The following is an 11,660-nucleotide window of genomic DNA, read 5'->3' as shown; positions in this document are numbered from 1 at the left end:
GCACGCGGGCGGGCTCCGAGCGCTCAGGCGACAGTCAGCAAGCCCGGGTCGGCCGGGTTCGGTCTCTTGCGGAGCCGCTTCCGTCTAGTTGGCTTGGCTTCTCACAGGCTTAAAGCTTCATACCTCTGTGAGCACAGCCTGTTAGCACCCTTGTCAGCAGTGCCTGCGGCACCGGGGTGACCTCACCCTGCCCCCGCGCGCCCCAGCTCAGGGGCCTTCCAGAGTCGGGCGTCCACTCGTGTCGCCTGGCCCGGCCAGGGCAGGGTTGGAGACGACTGCTCCGCGAGCTGGAGGCTGGCGGCAGGCTCCAAGCCGCCGGCAGCCTTTGTTTCTTCAGATCTGCCCACCCCCTGTTTCTGCCCACTGGTCTTTTCACTGTTACCTGCGCACTTGGCTCTGAGAGCAAAAGTCTTTGATTAAGTCTGTTCTCTGGAAATGTTGGGAGGCTGTGGGAGCTTTTGAAATTGTGGCAATGGCCGATTCCCTAAGCACACAGGCAGTCAGCAGGGTTTTCTTAAAAAAGGAGGAAGATAAGCCTTCTCTCCTCACCTTCTTAATTACATAAATAAGATACTCCAGACAGAAAAACACGGAAAAAGAATAGCATAAAGGAAAAATACGAAAATGTCTTCTAATCATCCCTGCCTCTCAACCCAAGGACAACCACTATTAGCATGTTAGTGTCTGTCCTTTCCTGTTAGTATTTTTTATGCCTATAATAGCGTACATTATGTTCTCTACAAAAAAAAAAAAAAAAACCTACCAAAATAGTTACTATTTTGCAGAGGTTTTTTTTTATTGTTTGGTCGATTTTTTTTTTCCTTAGTGGTAAATTATGAACATTTTCCGTGCCAAACAATATTCTTATACAATGTGATTTTTAATGGTTATACAGCATCCTATTACGGATATATTATAATTTATTTAACTGATACTCTTGTTTGGCATTTTAGTGGTTTCATTTTTTTTTTCTACCACAACTATGCTGTGATGAGTATTCAATAACTCACATTTTCCTGTATTATCTCTAATGTAGAATATCTTAAATTCTTGGAAGTAGTATTGCAGTCAAGCAGTATGCACCCTATTTAAGGCTTTGCTCCAGGAGTTCTCCAGTGGTTTTAGAACATAATTTTATTTAACATAAAAACAATATTAGAGCAATAAGAATGAATTCCTGAAAAGATATATCATCCATAAACTCCCTTCTCTGCAAAACAGTTGTTTTGATTTGCTCATGTTCTTGTCCATATGCTAAGAGAATTTTTCACGATTGTGTTTATACCTATGTTGGGCTATCATAATTCTCAGGAATGCATATTCACACAGGCTACAGGGTCTAGTTGAACCCATTTAGCTAAAAGGGAAGAGAAAAGAGTCACACCAAAATTCAGCAGAAGGGTCTGGAGTCCAGCCAGGCCTGTTAGACTGGAGCTGGAAAGTTGTTCTGGGTCTAAGGTAGTTTTCCAGAACTCACAAGACTTCTTGATCTTCATTCACTCTCATGCTCTGCCATTTACCTAAGTCAGCTAGATACTCTTTGTGCTTCTGCTTTTTTCGGCGTCGACTCCTTTTCTCATTGACCTAGCTGACTTCCTCACGCTCTACTGTTTCTTTTCTCAGCCTAATATTTTCTGCTTCCTGACAACACATGTGTTCACAGCCTCTCATTACTGTACTTGACCACATGGTCTATGTATCCTTTAAGCTTCAGCCCTTGGTGTGGTTTGCCTGATTATCTTGGTATTTGCCAATTCTCATTCCAAAGGATGAGAAACCTATTGCCCCAGTTTCACTCCGATTACAGCAGTTTTGCAGCAAATCATCTTAAAGGATATTGGCTACTCGGGATCAGTTGCCCACCCCTGAGCAAATTAGCTGTGTGGAGAGGATGGGTCATAGAGCTACATGGTACAGAACATGGTTTAGGGCTACTCTGCTCATCTTGTGCTGGTGAGTTCCTGCTTCCTTCAAAAGGGATAGTGGCTACTGTAGGTAGCTGGGCTTTTACATATAGTAAAGTAACATCGATACAATTATGTATTCTAGTGTTTGAATTACTGTTATGTCATAGGCATATAAAGACTTCATACTTATCCAGCTTAATATGAATATACAGTGTTCATCCAGTGGATAGACTAATTCATTTAAGCAATCTCTTATAGTTAAGACATTTAAATTTAGGGTTTTTTGTTGTTGTTGTTGTTGTTTTGTTTTGTTTTTACCAATTTAGGAAATTCTATAATGAACAACATACCAGTACATATTTTTACTTTAAAAAATTTTTCTCTTAGGGGTGTATCAATTAGTAACATTTTTAGCTGCAGGGAACAGAAAGCTTCTCTAAGTGACTTTTAAAATAAAGGGTTAGTTTTCTCCTATAACAACTCATTCAGAGGTGGATGACTGCTGGCTTTGGTTCCCTTGGCTTTTTTCTTATGTTCACATTCTCAAAATGGCTACCGAAGCCCTAGTCATAACATTAACATTCAAGGCAGAAAAGAAGACAAGATAATGCCAGTCAAGTCTGCCTTTTTGTTTTTATCATTCCATAATCATTCCCAGTAGACATAAACTTATGTCTCTTTAGAGCATTGTGTTACATTGTCATCCCTGCCTGTAAGGGAAGCCACAAAAGCAAGTATCTTTCCAACCTCTTTATTTGGAGGCAGCAAGGAAGAAAAGAGTTATAATGTATACTAAGCCAGCCTTTCTTGGTGCTGTCACAAGGGCTTCTCAAATGTATTAAAGCTGTAGCAACCTTTCTTCAAATAAAATTTTGCCTGGAAGCCTATTAGAAAAAGCTGATGAAAGTAGAGTTGCTTTGGTCGAAGTGAGGATGGGGGCTTGGAGTTTTATGTGGTTAGCACGGGGTCAACCAGTAGAAAGTATTTCCTGTTTTCCAGCTGTCCAACACCATATCACCACGCAATTAGTACCCAAGGCTTCTGTTTGGGGGGCTCCCCATATGTATATAGACTTGACAGATAATTCCTATCTCCCATTAGGAAGCCAAAGACCTTGATTCTTCACCCCTACCTCTTGCTTCCTTGAAAAACCTGAGGCATGTGATTTAGGTTCAATCAGACATTCTCTCTAATGTTTTTTAATCACGAGCTTGTGACGTGTGGGGGTGATTGGAGGTCATTTTCCTCTCAGCAGCAGTGCCACATGCACCTGATTGTTCTGGCTCTGTGACCTGTGGTGTGGTTCCAGCCGCCTAGCCCTCTGGAATTCTCTTGTTTCCTATCTGCTTTCAGAACCTGGTTGTACAGCCGTACAAGCATTGATTCTGTGAGTCTCTGCATTATTATTTTTTTTCAGTGCATTGACTTTTTACTTAATGTAAGATTAATTTCTCTTGCTTATAGCCCCAAACTCTGGCTAATATATACCCTCCCTAACAGTCCCACAGACAATTCTGCAGAACTTTTACCATTTCAAGGAGCATAGTTTAAAATCTACTGCCTTAGGACGAATCCCTTGGAATGGAATTAAGGGACAAAGGTACATGGAGTTTAAAGTTTCTTGATAATTATTGCCAAAGAGCGTTCCAAAAGTATTATGTAAACGTACTTAACCACAAGCACTGGGTATTATCTTTGTTTTAATGTTTGCTAGCATAATGGCAAGGAAATGGTTCCTATTAGTGTTTTAGTTTGCATATACTTGAGAATAAGAAGCTAAATACTTTTCCTTATGTTGATTTGTGGTTATATTTCTATTTATGGAAGATGTCTGTTTATTCAAGCTTTAATTTTTCTTTTCATGATATGAACTTCATATAATTTAGTCATTCTTTGAATGTTACCGCAAACATTTTTCTTAGTCTGCTTTCCTTTTTATTTTCACCTTAATTTTTTTTGTACAAAAGCTTCACATTTTTATGTAGCAAAATCTGTTCATCTTTTCCTTTGTGATTTTTTCTTTTGCTTAATGCTTTAAAAGTTGCTATTGCTCCAAAGATCTGATAAATAGTGAATTCAATTTCCTGCCAGTTTCTCTGTGATTTGGCTTTTCTCTGTTTAATTCTTTAATTTGTGTGAGATATAGTTTAGAGTATTGTATAAAGGTATGCATCTAAATGATCACACTGGCTTTTAGATTGATATCCTTTTGTGAATAAGCCAAGCCTCTGGGTTTTTGTTTTGGGTTTTAGTAAAGCAAGGAATATTGACCAGGGAGCTGGGGCTTGTTATTGAGACAAATGTGAGTAAAATGGAGAAAGAACTTGAGACAATTGACAGAGGAAGAGAGAGAGAGAGAGAGAGAGAGAGAGAGAGAGAGAAACTGAAACAGAGACAATAAAGCTGAAATAGAGACTGAAATAAAAACAAAGTGAAGACTCAAAGATCAAGAAGCCAAGGAAGGAGATCCAAGATTCACTGGAAGAGGAAGCTTTGGAGGTCTCAGGCCTGCAGCCTGGATTGGTGACTAGTGAGGCTGTGGGACTGACTGACAGAGACCCAGATGATGTCATGGGGCTGCAATGGAGGGTCTCCCTTCGCCATGGCTGCCCCGTCGAGCTCTAACCTATCCCACAGATCTGCGGAGGCATCTCATTCCATTTAGAGATTCCAGTTTCTCTCATCATTCTCCAGTTGACTCCAGATCTGGAGGATCTCAAGGGCAGAAGAAATATCTTTCTTTTCTCCTGTCCATAGTCTTTTTCCTTTCCAGTCAGATTTCAGGCAAGCATTTAAGAAAAGATGAGATCCTGAAGACCAGGCATCCAATATGACCATCAGTGGAGGCTGTAGAATACAACTATCTCAGCCTGGCTCTGAAGCCTGATCATTTTCTTTATTGGAGGAGTTAAGTAACTGTGTCCATCGATCAAGGGTAGTCCTATCCAATGCCAAACCCTGTAGTTCTTTCTCAAGCATCTCCACTAGAATACTTGTATATTGTGGTATTTTTGTCTTGACTCTTCAACTGAGTTATAACCTGAGCCTGTGTATTTTAACCTTTTAGGACTTCTTGCCTTACCCCACACTATTCTCCCCAATCATTGGTTCATTCATTCACTCAACAAATATTTTCTGAAAACTTCAATGTGCCAGGCACTGAGTAAAGGTACTGCAAAGGCAAAACTAATTGTTTGTCAAAACATATTTTCCCAAATCAGTTTTCATAGATTCCTGCCCTATAGTATGGCCCCAGGTGCTGTCATGCTCCAGCAGAAAGATATGAGCCAAGAACACCCTTGCTGGTTCCTGTACTCTGGCTCTAGCATGAAAATCTGTGCAGAGAGGCCAAAGAAGAAATGGCTTTTCCTCCTGCTCACTAGTGTATTTGCAGGCCTGGACCTTGGGGATCGTGACTGTAAAATATGATCTCCTTTTTCAAAGCTCTTATTAAGGTCTGCACCTTTAACAGGTAGCACTGAGGGAATGTTGGCATATATCTTGCCTTGGGTTCAGACAGATCTGGGATAAAATGCAGGTGGTTCTTATGTAACCTTTAGCTAGTCTCTTTAGTTCCCTAAGACTTAGTCTCCTTACCTGTGAAACTGGGATGATGGGTGTACTGCACACAGAGAATGTGCATAGTAAGCTCTCACCTTTATAGGGAGATTTTGCAAAACAGGGAAGATGTTATTTATTATAATGAGAGCTTCGAAATCCCCATGTGTGACTTTGGGCTTTCCAAAAACCTTCCTTGTCTTTTATTCTTTCTGTCTCCCTGGTTAATTAATGCATTGTCTATACCTTTTAAAGCTTTAGGCAGCCACTGATACACATTTTTTGGATATGTTACAATTTGTAGCATTGTAGTTTGTAATGTTTGTAGTTACAATGGTATCTAATTTCTATAACAAAAATAAATGACTAACTCTTAAATAATTTTCTGAGTGTAAAATTCTTTTTCCACATTCATGTTAAAGTTTTTAATTAATTAATTTGTTTTCTGAATAGATACTGTATTCACATGGTTCAAAATTCAAAAGGTACCAAAGAGTATACATAAGAATAGTCTCCCAGTTTCTTGTTTATCCTTCTAGAAAGAATCCACATTATGATAACCAAATACACATTTACATATGCTCCCTTTTTTTTCCACAAATGGTAGTGTATTATACATTCTGTTTGGTATCTTGCTTTTCTCATCTAAATAAATATTGAAGATTGTTCCAAATTAGTAGAAATTCCTCTTTTTTCTTTTTCTTTCTTTCTTTTTTCTGCTGCATACTATCTCATTGTATGACTGTACTTTGATTTATTTGACCGTTCCCAATTTAATGGACATTTAAATTGTGTCAGTCTCTTGCTATCACAAATAGTGCTTCAGTAAATAGTCTCATATATGTCATTTTGCACCTGTGTGAATATACCCAGTAAATACATATTTAGAATTAGATTTGCTAGGTTAAAGGGCATGTGAATTTGTAATTTTGCTAGATATTCCCCACTCCCAAAGAGTGGTTGGGGTTCCCCGCCCCAAAAGCATATCTCTGTGACAACGATTCTAGTGCAAACGGCATATTTCGGATGTGCAGGGAACACCAGAAAGCTGAGGATCAGGAGAATGATACAGGAAAGGGAATGCAACTATCAAAGAGATGTGTTACGAAGTCAGCTACTACAATGGGTAACTGGAGCTTAATCCCACCGGGAAATTATGAAAAAACGATGCAGAATACTCACTTCTGGACTTTCCTAAACTAGGGTGAGGGAGCTGCATCTTCCAAGAGTCATTAACTAAAGGCTGCTCTGGGAGTGTGGGGTATGAGATGGGAGTAGCAGGTAAGTGTTGATTCGTTGGCCTGGTCTGCTGGTGGCCGGAATAGACTTCCACAGGTCACTGGGTCCCTGAGTACATTGAAAGGTCCTAGGATATGGGCTGGACTCAACCAGCAATGAACGAGAGTATCAACAGACTTTTCTTCCATAGTGTTATCAAATATTTGATCTTTGCCAATTGGTGAAAAAATAGTACTAATAAAACAAAAATAGTAACTGTGTAGTTTTTATTTTCATGTATATTATAATTCAAGTTGACTTTTAAAATAATTTAAAACTCCCATCTTTCTAATACTTCTCTCACTATAAAGGACTCTTACATATTCCAGTAAATCATCCCATCCTCGTCTCACCCCATGAATAGGTGTTACTGTTATTCTCATTTTAAAACACTGAAGAGGAGCCAAGAGGTTTAGTAATCTACCCTAAACCACTCGATTTGTCAGTGGTAGGAATGCGATTTGACATCAGATTTTCTTACTTCAAATCCCATGCTCTTTCTATTGTGCTAACAAGCCTTTTGGAAAAACTTTAAGCTTCTGAATGGGATGAAACAGACCAGCCACTAAACCTCTCAGTTTCTTGATCTATAAAACAAAGAGTAGTGAATATCTATCGTTCGTGTCTCCCCAGCATCCATTCTCCTTCTTCTGATAGCATCACTATTGTCACCTGGGAATTTGTTAGAATTGCCAGTTCTTGGGTTTTACCCCAGACCTACTGAATCAGAAACTCCTGGGTTGGGGCCCAGCAGTCTGTGTTTTAACAAACCCTCTCTAGGTGATTCTGATTCATGTGAAGTTTGAGAAATACCGGCTCAGGAGAAGGAATGTAGAGCCATCTTGCCAAGTAATACCAGGGGAAACCCTAAGACCAGAGTCATAGAAAATGAACACATCTGAGAGATACAGAGAATGAGAGTCCTGAAGATACCATCTGGGTCTAGCTGTGCTTGAAGTTAGATCAACCGCTATATCATTTAGTTACATGAACCAATAAATTCTTTTTATTTCAGTTTGAGTTGGGTTTCTGTGACTGGCAATGGAGCAAGTCCTGACTTTCAAGAGGAACATTTATTCTTCCTTAAGTTTCCAAATGAAGAGATTCTCTTGACTATTGGTTCTCAATGCTTGGCCCCAAGTTAAGCAGCATTGGCATCACGAGGAAACTTAAAAAAACACAATTTAATCAGACCCTACTCCATACCTACTGAATCAGGGTGCTGGGGGTGGAACGCAACAATCTGCATTGTAAAAAGCCCTCCAAGTGATTCTGAAGCCCATTAAAACTTGAAAATCACTAGAGTAAGACTCCTAGTGTCTCTTCCCACCCCTTATTCATACTTCTCTATGAAGATACGAGTTATCTAATTAATGAGTTTGGAAGGATGATCTGGACATGCTCAGTTTAACTCTTTTCTGTTTTCTTCTTCTTCTTCTTAGAGAGGAGCCAGCATGAGCCAAAGGGGCAGTTGTTTTATGTTCCTCTATGTGCTACAAGTTGTATAGAGACAGATCCCTATGAGGCCTGCAGTTTTTCCAGCCCTGCCTATAACTCAGTGATAAGCGTGTTCTGGGAACAGAGTAAGCAAGCCCATTTGGCCTCATATGTAAGCCATATCCTCTAGGCCAGCTCTTATCAATAATAAAGCCGACATTTTGATCTCTACCTGTTGGTCCTCTTTCTCAATTGGTTGAGAACTTGGGTGAGGAAGAGGGCTGTTTATCTGATCTTCTAATGCCCCAACATTGACTGATATAGGGGGATGAAGTAGAAGATTTCCCAGGCCCCTTTCCCCTTCTAACATTAGGATGTCATGTCTCACACTCTCTGTCCAGGGCCCCTGAGTGCCCTGTGAAGAAAATCTTGTTTATTCTCACTAGACCACTGGTATTGTACCTGCAGGAGACAGAAGTATCCCATGCCCTGTGGGGCATAGGAGGGAAGATTGCAATCACAAAGTATTTCCTTTCAGTTCTCTCCTGAAACAGTGTAATCCTGCAGGGGACAGGAATGGGGCCTAGAAACCACTGCATTCTAAAAGCTTCCTGGAAGCTATCTTCCATGCCTTATTATCAGGTTCTACCAGCTGTCTAACCTGAATCCATACGGCTGCATTTGAAATGCCCTTCTGTTCTGGAGGCTAGAGATGTCTTAGCTTATCATTTGAAAGAGAAAAGGAACTTCCTCTTCTCTCTTCCATTCTTTTGGTCTTTTCTGAATTATTCACAAATCTTTAAAACAACCATGATCATAGTCCCGGATTAGGTGTGGATAAAAGAGAGACCTGTTTGGAACTTGATAAACCAGGCCAGGGTGCTACAGGAAGCTCAATTTTCATGGCTCAGTCCCTTTAGAGCAGCAGGCATGCCTCTCTTTGGAAAGCTGCTGCAGGGAAGAAAAAGACAAAGCAGCCACTACAGTTCAATCTGAGTGATAGAGGATAAAATAAATATTTTCTATATTTTGACCTGATTCTCAGTCCTCCTGGAATAATTAATTCTCCCAGATTATCTTCCACTTATTTTTACATAGTTAGACCATATATGTATAACTTGAGCTTCTGCTTTGCCCATATCATTAAAAATTATTCACTTAATTTTATACTTTTTTCTAACTAAAAAAATAAAAAGTGGACTTCATTAAAATTAAAAACTTGTGCATCAAAGAACTGTCGAGAGAGTGAAAAGCCACAGAATTGGAGCATATTTGCAAATCACATATCTAAAAAGGGCTTAATATCCAGAAGGTATAAAGAACTCCTACAACTCAGCAACAAAAAGATCAACAACCCAATTAAAAAATAGTCAAAGGACCTGAATAGACATTTCTCCAAAGAAGATATACAAATTGCAAATAAACATATGAAAATATGCTCAATATCTTAGTCATTAGGGAAATGCAAATCAAAACTACAATGAGATGCTACTTCACACCTAAGATAGCTATAATAAAAGATGGAAATTACAAGTGTTGAAGATATGGAGAAATTAGAACCCTGTACATTGCTGATGGGAATGTAAAATGGTGTAGCTGCTATGGAAAACAGTTTGGCAGTCCTTCAAAAAGTTAAACATAGAATTGCCATTTAATCCAGCAATTGCACTCTTAGACATATACCCAAAAGATTTGAAAACAGGAACTCAGGTACTTATATACAAATGTTCATAGAACCATTATTCATGATAGTCAAAAGGTGAAAACAACCCAAATGTCCATCAATAGATGAGTGGATGAATAAATTGTAGTATACCCCTACAATGAAATACTCTTCAGCCATAAAAAGGAATGAAGCATGAATATGTGCTACAACATGGAGAAACCTTGAAACATTATGCTAAGTGAAATAAAACAGACATCAAAGGATACAAAATATTGTACAATTTTACTTACATGAAATGTCTAGAATAGGAAAATTCATAGAGACAGAAAGTAGATTATCAGGGGCTGGGGGTAGGAGAGAATGGAAATTTTTTTAGAAAAGGAAGATGAAATACGTATTGAAAACTGAAAGTAGAAAGTAAAACTCACCTGTGATCTCACTACTCAGGATAACTGAATATCCTGCCCTGCCAGACTTCTTCTTTTTTTTTTTAATCTATACCTGGTGGTCAAGTACAAAAGCTCTGAAGCATAGATCTTATGGTTCAAATATGCACTCTGCCATTTACAAGCTAAGACATCTCTGTGCTGCAGTTTTTTGGTAAAATGCAAATAATAACAGCACACATTTCAGATGGTTGATTTGTGGAATAAATTGTATAATACATTTTACAATTGTATTATTTACAAATTGTATTATTTACAATTGTATTATTTACAAATTGTATTATTTACAAATTGTATTATTTACAAATTGTATAATACATTTTACAATTGTATTATTTACAATAATACAATTATTGTAAATAATACAATTGTAAAATGTATTATACAATTTGTATAATTTACAATAATACAATTGTAAAATGTATTATACAATTTATTCCACAAATTAGTATAGTGTCAGGCTCACGGTGAGTGCTGAGTCAATGGTAATATCTATATGTAATATTTTATAACACTGAAATTATGCTGTACATAATGTTTTATGCCCTACTCTTCTCATTTTCCTAGATAAATAAAAATTATTTTTAATGGCCACATCTTAATCCATACTATAGCTATAGCATAATTTATTCAACCAAATCCCTGTTGTTTAATATTGAGGTAGTTTTTTTTATTATTATTATTTTACAAAATGCTGTGGTGAACACCCTTGCTTAATTCTTCTTGGCAGGCATGCTTGAAAGGAGTGGTGTGACTTTGGCCCTGTTCAGCCTTCTCTGTTCTTGGGCTCCCAAGGCAGAGCACCATGTTGAGTAAGGCCCAAGCTGAGAGACAGAGGCTGAGTTCCAGTTATGCTTCTGCTTCTATCTCTAGGCAATGCTGGGACTGCTCTCTTCTGTCTGGACCTTTGCTTTCTCATCTGTAACACAAGAACTTTAGAGAGAAAGATCTCAGAGAGACTTTTCTATTCTGTGATTCTCAGATTATCCTCCTCTAAACTGGATTTCTCCAGCTCCGTTGTGGTCTTCCTCAGGGCTGTGTGTGCACACGCTTGAACGTGTGTTTCAGTTTCTATTCTTAGCAGCATGATCTTTAAACAAGGAATAGATTTGTGCTTCTGTCTCATCTCAGATGCATGCAGCTTCTGCTGGGCTGTTTCATTCTCTACCAGCCAATCATTCACATTAGAAACAGTGGCCCATTAAGGAAATAAGTGGATGGTACTCTTCTATCAACCATGGTTTAGGGGGTTGGCTCTCTTTCTACACCAGTCCTTGGCTCTATCTGACTCAGCTATAGATGAGGTCAGGGGAGTTTTAATTTCAGCACCTCCCTCCCCATTCCACTCCCAGATCCTTTCTCTGGGAT

The 11,660-nt window shown here is 38.8% G+C and overlaps 1 long non-coding RNA gene across 1 annotated transcript; it reads left to right on the top strand.

Moving 5' to 3' along the window:
* The first annotated feature begins 3,274 nt into the window (after nucleotides 1-3,274).
* LOC120603123 (uncharacterized) lies at nucleotides 3,275-8,392 on the top strand. The gene is made up of 3 exons (XR_005652962.1): nucleotides 3,275-3,294; nucleotides 3,408-3,507; nucleotides 8,186-8,392. It is a non-coding gene; the product is annotated as an uncharacterized LOC120603123 (long non-coding RNA).
* The last annotated feature ends 3,268 nt before the right edge of the window (nucleotides 8,393-11,660 follow it).

Source organism: Pteropus medius, unplaced genomic scaffold (assembly GCF_902729225.1).
Source record: "Pteropus medius unplaced genomic scaffold, Ma_sr-lr_union100, whole genome shotgun sequence".
NCBI classification, from domain to species: Eukaryota; Metazoa; Chordata; class Mammalia; order Chiroptera; family Pteropodidae; genus Pteropus; species Pteropus medius.
The sequence above is the reverse complement of the archived record's forward strand: the minus strand, read 5'-3'. Positions and strand labels throughout refer to the sequence as shown.